This window comes from Capra hircus, chromosome 7 (genome assembly GCF_001704415.2).
Source record: "Capra hircus breed San Clemente chromosome 7, ASM170441v1, whole genome shotgun sequence".
Lineage (NCBI taxonomy): Eukaryota > Metazoa > Chordata > Mammalia > Artiodactyla > Bovidae > Capra > Capra hircus.
Window position 1 is genome coordinate 88291784 of NC_030814.1, and position 23203 is coordinate 88314986.

Here is a 23203-nt window from a genome sequence, read left to right on the forward strand (position 1 = left end):
GATATTAGTAAATAAAAGAAACCGATCTGAGATGGCTACATACTGTATATTCCAACTATATAATACTTGAGAAAAAGCAAAGCTATGGAAACAAAATATCAGTAGCTGCTGTGAAGAGTGGGGGCAAAGATGCACAGTCAGAACACAGAGGATTTTTTGGACAGCGAAATTCTCTGTATTAGATTATAATAATGGATATAGGTCATGAGACATTTGTCTAAACCCATAAATTACAACGTCAAGACTGAGCCCTTTACCCATAGGTAAACTAAGGAATCTCGAGGGATTATGATATGTCAATCAATATAGGTTAATCCTGAATGAAAATGTACAATTCTGGTGAGTGATGTTGATAATGAGGGAGGCTATGTATGTGTCAGGGCAAGGGGTATATAGGGAATCATTGCACCTCCCTCTCAATTTTACTGTAAACTTAAAACTACTCTAAAAAAATTAAATCTTTTTAAAAAAAGGGCAATCTGCTATCAGCTTTTCCCTTAAATGTCCCCCAAATAATGACAGCATGGTAAGTCCAAGGAGGGAACAGAGGGAAACGTGCTCAGCACCAAAGGAGAACTTACTTTGGGTTTTGCAATCTCCTTGATCTTCCTGATTTCCTTGTCAGACATGACATTGTAGAACCTGACAATGTGTGGGCTGTCCCATTCATCCTCCTCTTTGAAGGGGGTGATGACCAGCTAGGGCATCCTGTTGCCGTAATGTAACCTACAGAAAAGCCTCTTCTGCCTCTGTGGTGTCTGGGAAGCACAGAGCAACGAGTCTATTCCAGGCTCCTCAGTCTGCAGGCACTAGCCTCACTCCTTAGGCCCATCTCCTCCCTTTTCCCTCAGAAAGGAAAAAAAGCATAATGGAACACAAATCATTCAATATCTTCTCTGTCAGGAATATCCTTACTCACACTTACAAGCCCTTAGAGGGAGGTCACTCTTATATTGGACTTAAAAAACAGTGACAATTCACCTTAAATGGGTTTGGGAAAAAAGACTCTTTTTCTTCTATCCAACTTCCCATAATGTCCAGGGGTGATCAGCTCACTTCTGTGATTGAACCCTTTAATGGTCTGTTCTCTGTAGCCTTCCTACTCGTGCTATGACCCATGGACCAGCATCACTTGGGAGATGGTTAGAAATACAGAATCTCAGGTTCTAACTCAGTATTTATGAATTAGAATCTGCATTTTAACAACATCCCAGGTGATTCCCACGCACCTTAGATTGTGAGACACTAACAAAATTATCTACCCATGATCCACCTGGCCCTCCATGAGCCTGCCTATATTAAAATTCTGAATATTATAGCTTCTTTTCTCAAATATTATGCTCTACTAATATAAAAAATGTTTACTATTTCCAAAACATAGGATAATTTTTCTCACTGTACACTTGTTCATGGTATAGTCTCAGCCTAAAACTTCTTTTATTACATTGTTCACCTGGTAATCTAGTTTAGGAGTCCTTTACCTGTGAACCTTACCACTTTTTGTCCTAGAGTTAATAACCTTTTGTTGTATGTTGCTACCAAATCTTACACATACCACTACTGTACTAAAACTACTTATTTATATTTTAAATTTTCCTTTAATACACTACATATTTCTATAACAGGGCCATATATTATTCATTTTTGCTTAATTTCTTCCACATGCATATGATAAAAAATAATATTCATAATAGTCTTAATGCCTAACATCTAATTAGCTATCAATTAAAATAAGTGTTTGATATAATTATAAGAAAAAGACCCAGTGGTGCACTCAAGGGGCAGGTTCAAGAACTAAAACATCTTCTCAACTAAATCTGGCCTTCCAAAGTCAAAAAGTCCCCAGTATTCATATGGCCAGGTGATCTAAAGGTCTCAAAGTAACCTAAGCACCCCTTATAATCCCAATATCTCCCTTTCCCATCTTATGAGTTTGATACCCTATCCGCGGCAGAGGCTTTCATAGCTCTCGAGGGTTTGCTTATAATCAAGAGTATCCTGAGAAGAACTGTTCAGTGTCTCCTGCTTGGTCTCTGATTCTTTATTCCCAAGGTTTCCTGGCCTTTTTTCCTCCAAGTACTTCACAAAGTATGGCAGATTCAACTGGGCTTGTTTATGAGAGGAGTCTGGACAAAGGAAAGCAAATAGTTAATAATCAGGGAGATCATTCAGAGAAGCTCTGCAATTCTTCTACTTCAAACGACGCTGATAAACCAGTATGGAATTTGAACACTGTCCAGAATTAGAGTTAAGAGAGAAATAAAAACTGGTATGGAGAAAATCCACCCCACTGTGCCTCACTCACCAGTTCCAAGGGACCTAGTACAGACAGGCAACCAGTGGTCCTGCTTCACACTCACAACTCAGTTTTATGCTGCGCACATCTGCTTCCTAATGCATTTTCATTCCAATGTTATATATCATGTGCTGTTATATACATATACAGTTAGAATGTAGACTAGAGTTCCAGATAACTTCCACAAGCATCATCATCTCATGGGCCCTCACAATATCCAAGAAAGAAGGATTTTGGTCCCCATTCCTCAGGTAAGAATACCAAGACACAGAATAAACAAGGAACCTGGGTCAAGATCACATAGAAAAAATAAGCAAATCAGAACTAGAACCCAGATATCTAACTCTGTGGCTCTTACCAAAAATACTCAAAAAAATGTACAAGGCTTATCTCATGTAACAGTCATGAAGGACACTCCCATGTTAGCCAGTCAATGAAAGAGTTCTGGCAATAATGTCAACAAAAGAAAGATTTTACGAACCTGAGTCACAGCAGCACAGTCTAGAGTGTGAAATCTTACCAAGCTTATTAATATAAATCAGGTGTGGTATGATAATATAAATGCCCTTTTCAAAAGAAAACAAATTACAGTCAAATTAGATATAGCCCTTTGGTCATCCTAGGCTAGTTATGAATCCAGAATTGAAATATTTTTCACTAAGCTCTCACAGTGCTGTGATCAGTCATCGTGTTATTTTCTACAATCTATTGACTTTATCTGTTAACATGTCTAATCTCCCACTACCATCCCCAAACTACCTTAAGATATTCTGGGAATAGGCCACACATATTTAAGTCTTTTGCCCAGTACAGCATGTAGCATTTAACAGACTTCTGTAAGTTTGCTGAATTTAGTAACAGTAAAACGACTCTGCAATATTCCCACCTGTTGGTAGTCTTTATGCCAAGATATCTCCCTGGAAACAAAGGGGATACACCACCTGTCAAGGAGCTCCTTCCACTTTTTGGCAATTATCTCGAGTTTCTCTTCAAACAGAACCCAAGAGTATCTGGCTGCATATTCTCATATGATCTAGGGCTAACTCTAAGGGCCACAGAGAACAAAAATAATCAATTCCTCTAATTCTTCAGTTAATCTTTTCTTCCTCCAATAATTCCAATTATTTGTTAAGATTCTGACACTGACTCTAATTTGTGAATTTTCCGACATGACCAAGCAATTCTCTGACAGCTGCTGGGTGTTCTACTATTTAACTCAATTCTGGCACTATCCATCTAAAGATAGGGTCAGATCCCATAAGCTAAGGGTTCAGTCCCACAACACGGTCTCCTACCCCTACCTCTACTTCAGTGGCCAACTGCTGTTCAATTGCTGAGTCATGTCTGACTCTTTGCAACCCCATGGACAGTAGCATGTCAAGCTTCCCTGTCCTTCACTATCTCCTAGAGTTTGCTCAAACTCATGTCCATTGAGTCGGTGATGCCATCCAATAATCTCATCCTCTGTTGCCCCCTTCTCCTCCTGCCCTTAATCTTTTCCCAACATCAGTGTCTTTTCCAACGAGTCAGCTCTTCACATCAGGTAGCCAAAGTATTGGAGTTTCAGTTTTAGCATCAGTCCTTTCAATGAATATTCAAGGTTGATTTCCTTTAGGATTGACTGGTTTGAACCTCTTGCAGTCCAAGGAACTCTCAAGAGTCTTCTCCAGCACCACAATTCAAAAGCATCAATTCTTTGGCGCTCAGCCCTCTTTATGGTCCAACTTTCACATCTGTACATGACTACTGGAAAAACCACAGCTTTGACTATACGGACCTTTGTTAGCAAAGTGATGTCTCTGCTTTTTAATACACTGTCTAGGTTTGTCACAGCTTTTCTTCCAAGGAGCTTTCCAAGTGTCTTTTAATTTCATGGCTGCAGTCACCGTCTGCAGTGATTTTGGAGTCCCAAAATATAAAATCTGTCACTGTTTCCACTTTTCCCCCATCTATTTGCCATGAAATGATGGGACTGAATATCATGATCTGCTTTTTGAAAGCTGAGTTATAAGCCAGTTTTTTCACCCTCCTCTTTCACTCTCAAGAGGCTCTTTAGTTCTTCTTCACTTTCTGCAATTAGAGTATTATCATGTGCATATCTGAGGTTGTTGATATTTCTCCCGGCAGTAGTGACTCCAGCTTGCAATTCATCCAGTCAGGCCTTTCGCATGATGTACTCTGCATAGAAGTTAAATAATCAGGGTGACAATACAGAGCCTTGTCATACTCCTTTGCCAATTGTGAAGCAGTCCATTTTTCCATGCCCGGTTCTAACTGTTGTTTTTTAACCTGCATACAGGTTTCTCAGGAGACAGGTAAGCTGATCTGGTATGCCCATCTCCAGAAGAATTTTGTCCAGTTTCTTGTGATCCACACAGTCAAAGGCTTTAGCATAGTCAATGAAGCAGAAGTACATGTTTTTTCTGGAATCCCCTTGTTTCTTCTACGATCCAACAGATGCTGGTAATTTGAGCTTTGGTTCCTCTGCCGTTTCTAAATCCAGTTTGCACATCTGGAAGTTCTCAATTCACTTACTGCTAAAGCCTAGCTTGAAGGATTTTGATCATTACCTTGATAGCATGTGAAATGAGTGTAACTGTACAGTAGTTTGAACATTCTTTGGCACTGCCCTTCTTTAGGCCTGGAATGAAAACTGACCTTTTCCAGTCCTGTGACCACAGATGGGTTTTCCAAATTTGCTGGTGTACTGAGTTCAGCACTTTAACAGCATCATCTTTTAGGATTTAAAACAATTCAGCTGGAATTCCATCACCTCCACTAGCTTTGTTCGTAGTTATGCTTCCTAAGGCCCACTTGACTTCATACTCCAAGATGTCTGGCTCTAGGTGAGTGATCACACCATCTTGGTTATTCTGGTCATTAGGACCTTTTTTGTACAGTTCTGTGTATTCTTATCACCTCTTCTTATATTCTGCTTCTTTTAGGTCCATACCAATTCTGTCCTTTATTGTGCCTGTCTTTGCATGAAATGTTCCCTTGGTATCCACAATTCTAGTCTTTCCCTTTCTGTTGTTTTCCTCTATTTCTTTGCACTGTTCACTTAAGAAGGCTTTCTTACCTCTCCCTGCTATTCTCCAGAACTCTGCACTTAGTTGGATATATCTTTCCTTTCTCCTTTGCCTTTCACTTCTCCTCTTTTCTCAGCTATTTGTAAAGCCTCTTCAACCACTTTACCTTCTTGCGTTTCTTTTTCTTTGAGATAGTTCTAGTCACTACCTCCTGTACAATGTTATGAACCTCCGTCCATAGTTGTTCAGGCACTCTGTCTACCAGATCTAGTCCCCTGAATCTATTCATTACCTCCACTGTTGGTGCTTCTGACTACTGGCTGTGGATTGGAGGTTCCAATGACCCTCTCCACAGGTTTGCTTAATTTGTTAGAGCAGCCCAAAGAACTCAGAGAAACATGTTACCAAGTAGATTACCAATTTACAACTTACGAACAGATAAAAGATATGCATAAGGCAAAGTATGTGGCGAGGGGTGTAGAACTTCCACGCTCTTTGGTCTTGCCACTCTCTCAGCATCTCCACATGTTCACCAGTCTGCAAGCTCCCTGTGCCCTGTCCTTTGGGTTGTTATGGAGGTGTCATTATATAGGCAGGTTTGATTAAATCATTGGCTATTGTTGGTCAATTTAACCTCTAGTCCCTCTCCTCTTTCCTGGAGGTCAGAAAAGTTTCAACATTCAAATCACAGGGCTTGTTCCCCTGGCAAGCAGCTCTCATCTTTAAGTCACCTGAAAGTTTTCCAAAAGTCACCTCATTAACAAAACAAAGACACCTTTATGCCTCTCATCACTCAGGAAATTTGATTTTCAGAGCTTTGTGCCAGGAACAGGGAGGGAGAAACCCAAATACATAGTACTTATTATAAGTCACAATATCACATTCACTCAATACAGATCAAATGAAGTGTTTAGCACTACCCTTGAGTTTGAAAATGCAAAACTGGAAAAAAAAGAAAAACTATTATTTCTAAAGTCTTTGCTTTAGAAATAAAATTTGCTTGTCATTGGTAAACAAAGGATATTGTAGCCATCAAGACATTACATTATACCCACCCAAAAGATGAGCCCTGAGGGCACCCAGGATGGAAACAGATTACCTGCCATTTAGGAATCATCAGATTGCAGCTATCCCTGAGGGTGTAGCTTGGGGAAAGTCATGATGAGAAAACACAGGATACTGGCCCCATATAGCTGAGGTTCATATCAAGGAATGATTTCAGTGAGCCCAGACTCTTGCATCTTCCAATATTCAGGAAAGTGCTAAAATCCTTAACTTGAGATACCTGGTTTTCTTTGCTTAACAATAATCTTTTGATGTTTCAACTACTTGACCTTTGTTTTGCTGACTTAAAAAATGCACCAACGTGAGAGTTGTGAGTTAAGTTTTATCTGGAGCAAAATGAGGACTATAGTCTGGGAGACAGCATTTCAGATAGCTCTGAGAAACTGCTCCAAAGAGGTAGGGGGAAGGTCAGCATATAGTGATTTGGGAGCAGACATCATCATAAAGAAATGTGGTGCTTTTCTAGACATGAGAAGATGCAACAACTGAGCTCACAGAATCAGTTCCTGAAAATATGTAACTATTTGAAGACCCATTCTGCCAATTTTTTCAGAGCACGGAATGCCTCTTTCCTGATCTCCTTCCTGAACTCCCTTCAGCAGATGTTGAAGGTCAGCAGCTGCAGCAGCATGTGTGATTTAATCCTTGTAGAGGTAGACAGGAAGTGTACACAGCAAGTGCCAACTGGTAGTTAACAGTTGCAAAAACTCCTATATATACTGGCTCCCCCTTCTCCTCCTCATAACAGTTTTCTCAGCACTATCTGAGATGCTGTCTCCCAGGCCTGAAGTCATAATAATGTATGCCCAATAAAACTCTCAATTTTTAGGTTGTACATTAAAAAAAATTTTTTTAATCTATTTGGCTGCAATGGGTCTTAATTTAAGTAGGCAGTATCTTCAGTCTTCACAGAGACAGGCAGGATCTTTAGATGTGCCATGTGGGATCTAGTTCCTTGATCAGGGATCGAACCCAGGCCCCCGGAATTGGGAGTTTGGAATCTTAGCCACTGTATTATCATGAGGAAGTCCTTTAGGTTGTGCCATTTTTTTTCTGCTGACAGCTTACTGGGGAAAACAATTTAATAAAAGCAATATAGATATAAATGAACTATTAAAACATAATAAACTTCTAAACTTCTACGGTGAAGGGAATTACAGGCTACTATGGAACTTGTAGAAGGGAAGAAGAGAATGTCAGAACAGATTTATCAGAACAGAGAATGCCTCAGTTGTGAGCCCTCTTAAAGACTGATTATGCCTGAGAAATAAAATATTGACTGCTGTGTCAGTAAACAAAGGATTTTGCAGTCATCAGTGATTGTAGTCACCATGGACGGTGAGCCCTGAGGGAGTTCACAATGGAAACAAGGAATACCAGCCATCAGCAACCATTAGACTGCACTCACCCTCCATGCTATAGCCTGAAGAAACTTGGCATGAGGAAACATTGGCCTAGATAACTGATGTGCCTATCAAAGGAATGATTTCAGTGGGCCTAGACTCCCATTTCTCCATTCACAGAAAAGCACTAAATTCCTTAACTTAAAGAATAGACATTTTCACTGTTACACAGAGCTCCTTAGTGAATTTCCACTACCATATGAAGGCTAACTAGTTGTTCATCAACCTACTTCATGCTCCTGGAAACAGAGAAACTTTGTATTTTCCAAGCCTCCCTTGAAATGAAACGGGGGCCATGATAGCTCTGACAAGAGAATGTGGACAGAAGTGATGGATGCCACTTATAGGCCTAGCCTATAACATGTATCACGAAATCCTTCACACAGCTAGCATGAAGGGACTCCAAAACAGCAGAGTCACTCTGGAGTAGAAAAAAAAAAAATCTCAATTTCTTTTTTGGGGGGCCATGCCACACAACTTGCGGGATCTTAGTCCCCCCACCAGGCATTGAATTCAGGCCCCCTGCAGTGGAAGTGCAGCATTCTAACCACTAGACTGCCAGGAAATTCCCTAGAAAAAAATCTAAATTCTTGAGTCAACATTTAGAAAAGCCACCCAACCTGCAGGAGGACTCTGCATGGATGAAAAGTAAAATTTCATACCTTTCTTGTCTTAAAGATTCATGAGTTTATTTGTTACCATAGTGTAGTCTTCCCTGACTAACACAATTGAGTCACAAGAACTCTATGGAATATTCCACCTAAGGCGAGGGGAGGTGGGTAAGTTGGTAAGTAGGATGAAGGAGCAGGTCAACATGGAGCAAATTACTTGTTTTCCTAGCTCCCAAGGGTATTACCAAGAGAAAGCAGCTGATGGGTGAAGTCCACGGCCTTGTACAGGTTCCCAAGCCAGAAGCTGATATCACTGAGATGGTCCAGGACTTGAACCTTGGAGATAGTGCTATGCTCCCCTGCATTCAGTTGCTTTAGCGCTTGTTGCATCCAAAGCATTGAATGGTGAAGGTCACTGATGCTGAGGGCTGTCTGGCCCAGCCTGAAGCAATCACCAACACTCAGGGTAGAAGGATACTTGGTTTCTAGAAGCAAGAAGAACAATGATTATTCCTGATAAAGGATGCAAAGGGTGATCACTGAGGTCAATAAAGAGATCATTCACCCACTCTATTCCCACTATCCAAATACAACCAGTCTTAAGTTGTTTCCCTTCATATTTTATCTCTAAATACATGCTTCAGAAATGATCAGATTATTTTTATAACTATGTTTGGTTAAGATAAGGGGTTTACCCCATAGAAGACACTGAAATGAGTTCCCATGGACCACCTTATTAGTAGGAACATACTTTTTTTTTTTGAGGAACTGAATTTTATGTTTATTTAACAAAAAATTTACATTTAAATTTAAACAATCTTTTTTAATATTTAAATATAAATTTATTTATTTTAATTGGAGGTTAATTACTTTACAATATTGTATTGGTTTTGCCATACATCATAAGGCAGTATGGGGAGAATAAGCATGAATCAGGAGATCTAGGCAGGTTATAATTCAAGATAATACAAGAATGAGACACCAATAAAAGCTATATTTGATAAAGCAATGTAGACTTTTTAAAATATTTACAATCTAGAAGTTGAGAGTTATGTTCTATTCAAAGTTTTAGGACTTAAAGCCCGGGAGGCAGCACTTCCAAGTAACCCCAAGAGAACCCCTCCAAGGAGGAGAGGAAGGGGAGCCAGGTTATATAGCAGTTTTGCAACAGGACATGCATGTCAAAAAAAATTACTTTAAGTAAAGGAAAAATAGGTATCTTGAGTTAAGGAATTTAGCACTTTTCTATGTATGGGAAGATGCAAGAGTCTGGGCTCACTAAATCATTCCTTTGATATGTACCTCATTTATCTAAGGCCAGTATCCTAGTTTTCAAATCCTGAGTTTCCTCAGGTCTCACTGGCTCATGTTGGAGGGCTGCAATCACTGATGACTGTGACATCTTTGTTTACTGATGGTAGGAAATATGCTATTTCTCACAAAGTTTTGAAAGTCATCTGCCTATTATACCAAATCCACCCAAGCATAACTGTTCAGTTTCTCTTCTACTTCCTAAAATCAGATATCAGTTATCAGTTTCTTAGAACATGAAGTGTTTCTGGTTTTTATCTCCTAAATTCCCATGAAAGGTCCAGAGTTCTCAGAACACCTCATAGCCACATGAAAAAGGCAAAAAGTAGTTTCTTCCTCTGTATTTCTCAAGTCCTACAGGAAAAAAATTCCAAGTTCTAAAGACAAGAAAAGCAGCTCTAAAGCAAATGTTCACAAAGGGAATCCATGCATGTTGCTTACCTGGCAGGACTCCCCTGGAAAGAGTTGTCAGAGCCAGTTTGTATGTGTGCTGAAGAAGCAGCAGGGCCTTAGCAGGCCCAATTACATCCTCCTCTGTAGGGAAAAACCTGTGCAATGATGTGAGCCTGGAAGAAAACACTTCCACACACCCGAGAGGGAAAAAGTTAAAGGAGAAAGAAAAAGAGATCACATGAAATTACTGATAAAAGGAAATGATCCAGTAAAGAACAGACTGCAACTTGTGGGTTCGATTCCTGTCAGGAAGATCCCCTGGAGAAGGAAAGGGCAACTCACTCCAGTAGAGTCACTCTGGAGTAGAAAAAAAAAAAATCTCAATTTTTTGCTTGGGAAATTCTATGGACAGAGGAGCCTGGTGGGCGACAGTCCATGGGGCTGTGAAAGAGTCAGACACGACTTAGTGACTAAACAACAACAAAGAACAGACCAGAGCATACTATCAGACCTCAATACTTTACACAAAATTGAAATCATCTGGAAATAGTGGGAATGGGGGTGCTGGGGCAATGACTTTCTAAAACTATCCTCCAACACAGTAACTACTGGCTACATGTGGTTATTAGACTGTAAATTTATTAAAATTAAATAAAATTTAAAATTCAGTCCCTCAATCATACTAATTAAATTACATTTCAAATGCTCAGTAGCCAGATATGGCTAATAACTACCATGTTGGATACTGCAGATATAGAACACTTCCATCATAAACAGTTTTACTGCACATGCAGTGCTCAGTTGCTAAGTCATATTCAGCTCTTTGTGACCTCCTGGACGTAGCCCATCAGGTTCCTCTGTCCATGAGATTTCCCAGACAAGAATACTGGAGTGAGTTGCCGTTTCCTTCTCTAGGGGACCTTCCTGACCCAGGAATCAAACACGTACTTCCTGCATTGGTAGGCAAATTCTTTACCACTGAGCCACAGAAATGCTCTAAAATAAATCCTGGAATTGAAAACAACGGATAAGATTAATAAATCATTGGTAGTACTGCAAGGTAGCTTATTAATGCAAATGAAAATTGTTTCTAGAGGAACTCACTTTCAAGCAGATTTCAAAGAATAATTTCCACAAAAAGAAGTCCAAGGAAAGCAAATATTAATAGCTCTCAAGAGGAAAAAAAAAGGCAGAAACACTCCAAAAAAATTTAAAAATTCAGATGTTAGAATTATATGACATGTAATATGAAAGAATATATTTAATGTATCTGAAGAAATGGAATAGGGACTTGAAATATGATAAAACTGCAAGAAGGTGACAAACACTATCCAAACTGAAATACATAAAAATTGAACTAAAAGTTCAATAGATTTGGGGCTTCTGGTTTTGGCCATGATAAAGTAGCTTACAGTGATGTAACTTTCCCACAAAAAGCAAATATAAAATATGAACAGAATCAATAAAACAATTATTTGAAGGCACTGGATAGCAATTAATGTAAACTGACTTGGAGGCTACACTCGTAAAAGAAGGAAAATACTAGAGGTAAGCTCTGCACTCAACCTAAATTTTACAAAAGCCATTTAACTGTATACTTAAAATAAATGAATTTTATGGTATGCAAATAGCTCCTCAACAAAGCTGTTTTAAAAAGTCACAGTGTTGTTCTATAAGGAATTAAGTATCCCCATGAAAAAAACCAGATACACTGGCATTTTGATGTTTCCTACAGTATGATTAGCAGCCTCCCCAACAGCTAACCCAAATTCAACCAAGATAAACATTCTGCTTACATTTTCAGTATTTTCAGAGGTTTTAAGTTTTCTCCTTCAACTTAACCTCACTGATACCAACCCTCTCTGATATGAACAAATGATTTTTTAAAAATTCACCAAGTATATAATGAAACCCTCCAACATCAGAATCCATGATAATACAAAAATGGAGAAAAAGGGTTCCTGGATAAACACATAATAATGGGAACAGATAAAACTTTCCTTAAAACTGATAAATAACACTTAAGAGATATTTAAGTTGATAGACAATACATCCAAAACACAAATGCAAAACATTTTGTAAAAAGAACAATGATCATAAAAATAAAAAAGATTTTAGAAGTTCAAAATGACTGTCAAAAAATTAAATTCAAAGTAAAATTGCCAGTTCTAAGAAGTATAAAAAACAGGCAAAGAAATGAAAAATATGAGAAAAACAGGATCAATGCAGGAGATCCCCCATCCAGGTAATGTAAGCTCCAGAAAGAAAGAAGAGAGAAAATAGAAGAAATTATGAGAAATACAGTTTTCCAGAACTAAAGAAAAACACAATCTCTTGTATTGAATGCACTCACCAAGTGTCAACCTGAGAAAATGAAACTAACAAACAAAAATCTCCCAAAGTACCATTGTGAAATCTTAGCCCAAGGATAAAGGTAAGACCTTGCAAGAGAGAAAAACAAAACAAAACAAAACAGGTATTCTACAAAGAAGGGAGAATCAGACTGGTATCAGTCTGTCCATTAGTTACACTGGACACTAGAACAACAAAAGTTCTGAGGAAAAATTCCTTCAATTTTTGGCATGCTTGAAATAGGGCTAAAAAATGAATAAATTCTATTTGGAACAGGAAAATAAATGTTTTCAGAAAGATATTTTTAAAGAAACTCATAATAACTCATTTTACTAGACTTAGAAAATCAAAATAATAATATTCTGACTTCTGCTTCTCCCCACAAATATTAAATGCTACAAGACTGTTCTCTTTCACCACGAGCAGCTAGAAAACTGGACAAAATAAATCAAATTGGACAAAAAGCAGAGCAGAGCAGGATTAATCCTTAAGAACAGTAAAAGAGACAATGAGAACCTTATGATAGCCCCATATTTCTGCCTGGAGACAAATTCTTAACATCACTGCTGAGGATGCCAAGGCAGTAAGAAACTGCAAAAGTATCAAAGAATAGGGAAACACACACACAAAAAAAAGGTCCTGAAATCTAAAAATGGGTCTCCTCTATTCTTTGGCTATAATACTATTCTATACTTGCATTAGGCAAAAATCCAAAAAACTAGACAAATAAATACTGTAGAGGAAAAATAATAATCAAGAATTTTAGATCTAAACAATTCTCATCATTCATATAAGGCAGGAAATCATTTGACTTCCCACTATCAAAATGGGAAACTTTGCTCAATATTCAGAGCACTCACTAGAAATCCCCAAAAAAATGGGTCTTGCAGGAGGAGTTAATCCACAGAATACAGACCACTCTAGATTCACCTTAACAAAAAATAAAAGCAAGCTTCAAAGGGATAAAACTGACCTGTATTTAAATGCTTGCTAGAATAAAAACACTCTATAAAGAATATCACAAAATTCAAGGTAAAATTCATAATCCTGGCACTCAGTAAAAAACTACCAGACCTGTTCAGACAGAAGTGGACCAGGCACAACCTTTAGAAGAATAATGCAGCCTGAGAACATGACATGAACTGATTAGAGCCAAAAAGGTCCAAGTCCACATCCACTAGATCTTGAGCCTCAGTGCACACCTCATTATGATAACACATCAGCAAGCTAAATGACATACCCATAGGTGCCATGACAGTCCCAAGGCCAACTATAAAAGTCAAAAAGTGGGTGGTGGTCCAAATCCTGAAAATGCCCATCCCTTGCCACAAAAAAAGAAAACTACAGGCCAATATCACTGATGAACATAGATGCAGAAATCCTTAACAAAATTCTAGCAAACAGAAGCCAACAACATATTAAAAAGATCATACATCATGACCAAGTGGGCTTTATCCCAGGGATGCAAGGATTCTTTAATATCCACAAATCAATCAACATGATACACCACCTTAACAAATTGAAAGATAAAAACCATATGATTATCTCAATGGATGCAGAGAAAGCCTTTGACAAATTTCAACATCCATTTATAATAATAAAAAAAAAACCCTCCAGAAAGCAGGCATAGAGGGAACATACCTCAACATAATAAAAGCCATATATGACAAACCCACAGCAAACATTATCCTCGATGGTGAAAAATTAAAAGCATTTCCCCTAAAGTCAGGAACAAGACAAGGGTGCCCACTCTCACCACTACTATTCAACATAGTTTTGGAAGTTTTAGCCACAGCCATCAGAGAAAAAAAGAAACAAAAGGAATTCAGATTGGAAAAGAAGAAGTAAAACTCTCACTGTTTGCAGATGACATGATTCTCTACACAGAAAACCCTAAAGACTCCACCAGAAAATTACTAGAGCTAATCAATGAATATAAGCTAATCAATGAATATAGTAAAGTTGCAGGATATAAAATCAACACACAGAAATCCCTTGCATTCCTATACACTAACAATGAGAAAACAGGAAGAGAAATTAAGGAAACAATTCCATTCACCATTGCAACGAAAAGAATAAAACACTTAGGAATAAATCTATCTAAAGAAACAAAAGACCTATATTCAGAAAACTGTAAAACACTGATGAAAGTAATCAAAGATGACACAAATAGATGTAGAAATATATCATGTTCGTGGATCAGAAGAATCAATATAGTGAAAATGAGTATACTACCCAAAGCAATCTACAGATTCAATGCAATCCCTATCAAGCTATCAACGGTATTTTTTAGAGAACTAGAACAAATAATTTCACAATTTGTATGGAAATACAAAAAACCTCAAAGAGCCAAAGCAATCTTGAGAAAGAAGAATGGACCTGGAGGAATCAACCTGCCTGACTTCAGACTATACTACAAAGCTACAGTCATCAAGACAGTATGGTACAGGCACAAAGACAGAAATATAGATCAATGGAACAAAATAGAAAGCCCAGAGATAAATCCACACACCTATGGACACCTTATCTTTGACAAAGGAGGCAAAAATATACAATGGAGAAAAGACAATCTCTCTAACAAGCAATGCTGGGGAAACTGGTCAACCACTTGTAAAAGAATGAAACTAGAACACTTTCTAACACCAACACAAAAATAAACTCAAGATGGATTAAAGATTTAAACATAAGACCAGAAACTATAAAACTCCTAGAGGAAAACATAGGCAGAACACTCTCTGACATAAATCACAGCAGGATGCTCTATGACCCACCTCCCAGAGTAATGGAAATAAAGCAAAAATCAACAAATGGGACCTAATTAAACTTAAAAGCTTTTGCACAACGAAGGAAACCATACGCAAGGTGAAAAGACAGCCTTCAGAATGGGAGAAAATAATAGCAAACGAAGCAACTGACAAGGAATTAATCTCAAAAATATACAAGCAGCTCCTGCAGCTCAATTCCAGAAAAATATATGACCCAATCAAAAAATGGGCTGAAGAACTAAACAGACATTTCTCCAAAGAAGACATACAGATGTTTAACAAACACATGCAAAGATGCTCAACATCACTCATTATCAGAGAAATGCAAATCAAAACCACAATGAGGTACCATCTCACGCCAGTCAGAATGGCTGCTATCCAAAAGTCTACAAACAATGAATGCTGGAAAGGGTGTGGAGAAAAGGGAAGCCTCTTACACTGTTTGTGGGAATGCAAACTAGTACAGCCACTATGGAGAACAATGTGGAGATTCCTTAAAAAACTGGAAACAGAACTGCCATATGACTCAGGAATCCCACTGATGGGCATACACACTGAGAAAACCAGAATTGAAAGAGACACAGGTACCCCAATGTTCATCGCAGTATTGTTTATAATAGCCAGGACATGGAAGCAACCTAGATGTCCATCAGCAGACGAATCGATAAGAAAGCTGTGGTACATATATACAATGGAATATTACTCTCTCATTAAAAAGAATGCATTTGGATCAGTTCTAATGAGGTGGATGAAACTGGAGCTTATTATACAGAGTGAAGTAAGTCAGAAAGAAAAACACCAATACAGTACACTAATGCATATATATGGAATTTAGAAAGATGGTAACAATGACCCTATATGCGAGACAGCCAAAAAGACAGAGATATAAAGAACAGTCTTTTGGAATCTGTGGGAAAAGGTGAGGGTGGGATGATTTGAGAGAATAGCATTGAAACATGTATATTATCAAATGTGAAACAGATTGCCAGTCCAGGTTCAATACATGAGACAGGGTGCTCAGGGGTGGTGCACTGGGAAGACCCTGAGGGATGGGATGTGGAGGAACGTGGGCGGGGTATTCAGGATGGGGAACACATGTACACCCATGGCTGATTCATGTCAATGTATGGCAAAACCCACTATAATATTGTAAAGTAATTAGCCTCCAATTAAAATTAATAAATTAATTTAATTTAAACAATAAAATAAAAACTAAAAAAAAAAAAAAAAGAAAATGCCCATCCCTTCACCAAAATAGCTGGAATACTCCTCCCATTCATTAGCCAATGAAATTACCTACCTACCCCTATAAAAACTGACAACCCCATACCCTGACGCCTCTCTCACCTTCTGAGATGGCCCATACTCTATTTATAGAGTGTATATATCCCTGAATAAACCTTTCACTTTGCTATGCTCACTCTTGAATTCTTTCCTGAGCTAAACCAAGAACCTACATTTGATGGCCATCCTATTTAATCCATTTTATCTGCACCATTGGTTTATTAGCTGTCATTTTAAAAAAAATTTGTAATGGTTGCTATGGAGTTCACAATATGCATACTTAACTTACTGTGAAAGGCCTTTATATATTATTATGTCTCCTTACTAAATGTAAATACTTTATAACACTATGCCTCCATTTTCTGAGAGCTGAGACATGGCTATCCTCTCTGGCCCCATTTCTTTCCTGTAACAATGTGAAGAGATCAGGAAAATATAAACCATAACCAGGAAAAAATCAATCAACAGAAAAGGACCCAACAATGATAGATTATAAACTACTAAACCAGAACTTTTAGATAGTTATTATAAATATTATGAATAAGCACAAAGATATAAAGAAAAATTTGAACATAATGAGAAGCAAATATTATTTAAAAAGAACTAAGCAGGGACTTCCCTAGTGGTCTGTTGTTCAGTCGCTCAGTCGTGACCAACTCTTTGTGACTCCATGGATTGCAGCACAGCAGGCTTCCCTATCCTTCACTATCTTCCCGAGTTTGCTCAAACTTATGTCCACTGAGTCGACCATCCAGCCATCTTATCCTCTGTCGCCCCCTTCTTCTCCTGCCCTGAATCTTTCCCAGCATCAGGGCAGTCTGTCGTTTAATTGGTGAACTTTTTCTTCTGAGCTAAAGGCTTTATTTCCTTTTTGAATAGTTATTTATTTTATTATTTATTTGGCTGTGTAAGGTCTTCGCTGCATCATGGGGGGAACTTTTTGCACTTCACAGATCTTTCATTGCACTACACACACTCTCTAGTTGTGGTGCTTGGACTCAGTAGCTCTGCAGCATGTGGGATTTTAATCCCATGACCAGGGACTGAACCCAGTCCTCTGCATTGCAAGACAAATTCTTAACCACTAGACCACCAGGGAGGTCCCTAATTGGAGAATTTTGACCATTCACATTTAAAGTAATTATTAATATAGCTGAATTCAGTTCCGTTCAGTCACTCAGTCATGTCCGACTCTTCATGACCCCATGGACCACAAAGCATGATAGGCCTCCCTGTCCATCACCAACTCCTGGAATTTACTCAAACTCATCTCCCCTGAGTCGGTGATGCCATCCAACCATCTAATCCTCTGTCATCCCCTTCTCCTGCCTTCAATCTTCCCCAGCATCAGGGTTTTTTCAAATGAGTCAGCTTTTCACATCAGGTGACCAAAGTATTGGAGCTTCAGCTTCAGCATCAGTCCTTCCAATGAACACTCAGGACGGATTTCCTTTAGGATGGACTGGTTGGATCTCCTTGCTGTCCAATGGACTCTGAAAAGTCTTCTCCAACAACACAGTTCAAAAGCATCAATTCTTCAGCGCTCAGCTTTCTTTATAGTCCAACTCTCACATCCATACATGACTACTGGAAAAAACATTGCCTTGACGAGACGGATCTTTCTGGCAAACTAATGTCTCTGGTTTTTAATATGCTATCTAGGTAGGTCGTAGCTTTTCTTCAAAGGAGCGTCTTTTAATTTCATGGCTGCAGTCACCATCTGCAGTGATTTTGGAGCCCCCAAAATAAAGTCTGACACTGTTTCCATTGTTTTCCCATCTATTTGCCATAAAGTGATAGAACCAGATGCCATGATCTTAGTTTTCTGAACGTTGAGCTTTAAGCCAACTTTTTTACTCTCCTCTTTCACTTTCATCAAGAGGCTTTTAGTTCTTCTTCACTTTCTGCCATAAGGGTGGTGTCATCTGCATATCTGAGTTTATTGATACTTCTCCCAGCAATCTTGTTTCCAGCTTGTGCTTCTTCTAGCCCAGTGTTTCTCATGATATACTCCGCACAGAAGTTAAATAAGCAGGGTGACAATATATAGCCTTGACATACTCCTTTTCCTATTTGGAACCAGTCTGTTGTTTTATTCCTGTTCTAACTGTTGCTTCCTAACCTGCATACACATTTCTCAAGAGGCAGGTCAGGTGGTCTGGTATTCCCATCTCTTCCAGAATTTATATTTTAAAAAATAAAATAAAATACATAGACTTCTCTCTAAAACAAATTAAAAAAAAAAGAATTTTCCAGTTTATTGTGATCCACACAGTCAAAGGCTTTGGCATAGTCAATAAAGTAGAAATAGATGTTTTTCTGGAACTCTCTTGCAATGATCCAGCGGGCGTTGGCAATCTGATCTCTGGTTCCTCTGCCTTTTCTAAAACCAGCTTGAACATCTGGAAGTTCACAGTTCATGTATTGCTGAAGCCTGGCTTGGAGAATTTTGAGCATTACTTTACTAGCGTGTGAGATGAGTACAATTGTGTGGTAGTTGGAGCATTCTTTGGCATTGCGTTTCTTAGGGATTGAAATGAAAATTGACCTTTTCCAGTCCTGTGGCCACTGCTGAGTTTTCCAAATTTGCTGGCATATTGAGTGCAGCACTTTCACTGCATCATCTTTTAGGATTTGAAATAGCTCAACTGGAATTCCACCACCTCCACTAGCTTTGTTCATAGTGATGCTTCCTAAGGCCTACTTGACTTCACATTCCAGGACATCTAGCTCTAGCTGAGTGCTTATCTGATTCACCATCACCATCACCATCATGATTATCTGGGTTGTGAAGATCTTTTTGTACAGTTCTACTGTGTATTCTTGCCACCTCTTCTTAATATCTTCTGCTTCTGTGAGGTCCATACCATTTCTGTCCTTTATTGAGCCCATTTTTGCATGAAATGTTCCCTTGGTATCTTTAATTTTCTTGAAGAGATCTCTAGTCTTTCCCATTCTGTTGCTTTCCTCTATTTCTTTGCACTGATCACTGAGGAAGGCTTTCTTATCTCTCCTTGCTATCCTTTGGAACTCTGCATTCAAATGGGTATATCTTGCCTTTTCTCCTTTGCTTTTCACTTCTCTTCTTTTCACAGCTATTCGTAAGGCCTCCTCAGACAGCCATTTTGCTTTTTTGCATTTATTTTTCTTGGGGATGGTCTTGCTCCCTGCCTCCTGTACAATGTCACAAACCTCCGTCCATAGTTCATCAGGCACTCTGTCTATCAGACCTAGGCCCTTAAATCTATTTCCCACTTCCACTGTATAATCATAAGGGATTTGATAGCTAGATTAAGATGTATCATATTTGTTATTCTACTCACTGCCCTTGTTCTTTGTTTCTTTGTCCTCTACTCTTTCTTCCTTCTCTGGTTTTAATTAAGAATTTTATATAATTTTCTATTCCATAATTAGAATATCAACTTCTTAAAAACTTAAAGTAGTTGCCCTAGAGTTTTCAATATGTTTACTTATATATTAACACTGTACTGTTTCTTGGTTATTGCATATACCTTATAACAGAGTATTCTCAATTTTTCCTCCAATTCCTTATAAGACTGTTCTCATTTATTTGATTTGTGTGTTAACTGTAATCATTTAATATATTTTTTCCATTATTATTGAACAAACTAATATCTTCTTTATTATTTATTGAACTATTCCTTTATATACAGACCCAAGTTTCTGACACATACCATTTTACTTCTCTCTGAACAACTCTTTTTAATATTTCTTCCAAGGTATGTCTACCAGCCACAAATTCCCTCCATTTTTATCTGAGAAAGTCTTTATTTTACTTCCCTTTGGAAGGTTAATTTCACTCGATACAGCATTATAGGTCAATGGGTTTTTTTCAAACACTTTAAATATTTCACCACTATCTTCTTGCTTGCATAACTCTGAACAAAGGCCTGATATAACTCTTATCCTTGTTCTTCAACAAGTGAAATAGTTTTGCCTTATGTTTTCCTTCAAAATTTTTTTCTTTTTCTTTGTTTGTGCAGTTTGGTGTAGACTTTCGGGTATTTTTCCTGCAGCATGTACTCGGAGTTGTTGGATCTGTGGTTTGGTGTTTGTCACTAATTTTGGAAAATTCTAAGCCATGCTTACCTTAAATATTTCTTCTATTCCTTTCTCTCTTTTCCTTTTGGTATTTCCATTATACATATGATACCTCTTTTGTAATTTTCTCATATTTTTTGGATATCCTGTTCTAACATTATTTTTCTCTTCTTTTCAGCCTAAGAAGTTTCTGTTAACATATCTTTAAGTCACTGTTTCTTTCCTCATTCCTGTCCAGCTGATAAGCCCATCAAGGGTAGTCTTCATTTCTGTTACAGAAGTTTTAAAATTTCTAACATTTCATTTATTTAAATTAATTTTTATTGGAGTATAGCTGATTAACAATGTTGTGCTAGTTTCTGCTATACAGCAAAGTGAATCAACTATACATATACATATATCCACTATTTTTTAGATTTTATCAACCATATAAAGTATTGAGCAGAGTTCCTGTGCTATTCAGTAGGTTCTTATTAGTCATCTAATTTACATATAGTAGTGTGTATATGTCAATCCCAATCTCCAAATTTACCTCCTCCCCTCAAGCATTCCCTTTTAAAACTTAAGAGTTTCCATCCCTCTGCTTACATTACCCATCTGTTCCTTCATGTTGTTCACTTTCCCATCGGAGCCCTTAGCATAAAGGAAAAACTGGGGAATAAGATGTCCACAGAGAGCTTTGAAAAGCTCTGACACAATTTCAGGACTCTAGAATGTCACTCACGTGTACAGTGCACTGTACATTCCTAGGAAAGACCTAAGAAGGCCCTGATCTCTCATTTCCCTCTGTCTTTGAGTCTCTGTACCAGCAGGATATGAAAGATAAGACACAGTTGTAAACTCTCTGCCTGAGTATTGAAAGTATGCCCCGACATCCACACAGAGTCCCTCAGCAAACGCTGAGAAACTTTTGTGGCAAGATAACTAAGAAAATCTTTGTTCAAAAATTAGCTGACCAACTAACAAAGCAGAGACTTAAGAGGCTACACAAAGAACATATACACTACAGAACAGAATTACAGTGTATAAGTCATTAAACAAACAGGATCAACAACAACCTGGGAGTAAGATGAAGGGGAATCTGATTTCCAGAGTTCCCATGTTATATTACTAAAATGTCCAGTTTTCATACCTCAAAAATATAAGACATGCAAAGAAACTGGAAAGGACAGTTTTTATACAGAAGAAAAGCAATCTGGAAACCCATACCTTGGATTTACTAAGTAAGACTTTAAATGAACTATTATAAATATTTTCCAAGAATTAAGGACAATTATGTCTAAAAAATGTTAAAAGAATAATCATGATGTCTCATCAAAGAGAGAATACTATAAAGAGAGTAAAGTATAAAAAAGAACCAAATAGAAATTCTGGGCTTGAAAAACACAAGAAATGTAACACAAAATTTACTAGAAGGGCTCACCAACAGATGTGAACTGGCACGTAAGTCAAATGAGGTTACTCAGTGTGAGGAACAAAGAGGAAAAAGGAATGAAACAAAGCAAACAGAGCCTGGAGTTATATCAGGGAATACAGCAGGGTAAGAATAGCCAAGAATCTCTCTCTGTGTAGCTAGACAATAATTGCAGGGTCATAAATGTCTAAACTGACTGTTATGGAACTCCAGAGTACACTTGAGAGTTTGCGGCTGCTAAGGGAATGCTTGGCTGGTAAACTGCAGTTGATATCATTTGATTTCAGAACTCAATAGAATTCCAACTATTCACCCCTATGTCAGGTGGCAACAGGGATAGCAACCCACATTTCTGGCATGGCTAAAGCCACAGTGGATAATAAAAACCTTGTCCTCCAGGTACAGAAGCTAGCTGCATTGTTCTAATCTCCACCAGCTAAAGCAGCTTCCAGGACATTTAAAGGAACCACATCTATCTTTATGGACATCCAAAAACAATCACAGATATGGTGGAATTTAGAAAGCCAACTGTGAATGCCCAGGGAAAGATGTAGGCTGAGAAAAGACAATGAGAACTTAAGCTTTCATCTTGGGCTACTCCCCAGCAAAGACATACCCTACAATAATAACAACAACAAAATCTGCTAACCCTAGGGAAGATGGAGAATACTTATATCCAGAATTACTAAAGTATAAAATTCAAATACCCAATTTTGAGCAGGGGAAAAAGATTACAAGGCATACAAAGAAACAGGAAAGTATAGCCCATACAAAAGAACAAAACAAATCAACAGAAATTATACCTGAGTAAATCCAGATATCAGACTCACTAGACTAAAACGCTTTAATATGCTTAAAGAGCTAAAGTAAGACATGAACAAAATAAGAAATGATGTATGAACAAAAAGAGAGTAACAATAGAGAGAGATATTATATAAAGGAGCCAAAAAGAAATTATGGAGTTGAAAAGTACAATAGCTGAAATTAAAAAAAAGTATACTACAAGGGTTAAAAGCAGACTTACGCAAGCAGAAAAAAGTAGACTTTAAATCCACAAAGGTTAGAACAGACTAACAAGGATATTATATATAAATAAAATGGTCAATACAGCAAGAAGATGTAACAATTATAGACTTTTACATACACCATAAAGAAGGCTGAGCACTGAAGGACTGGCACTTCCGAACTGTGGTGCTGCGGACTTTTGAAAGTCCCTTG

General features: G+C 37.9%; 1 pseudogene; it reads right to left on the bottom strand.

The window, feature by feature from the left end:
- Positions 1 to 23203, bottom strand: part of LOC102182028 — a 130733-nt pseudogene that overhangs the window by 102194 nt on the left and 5336 nt on the right.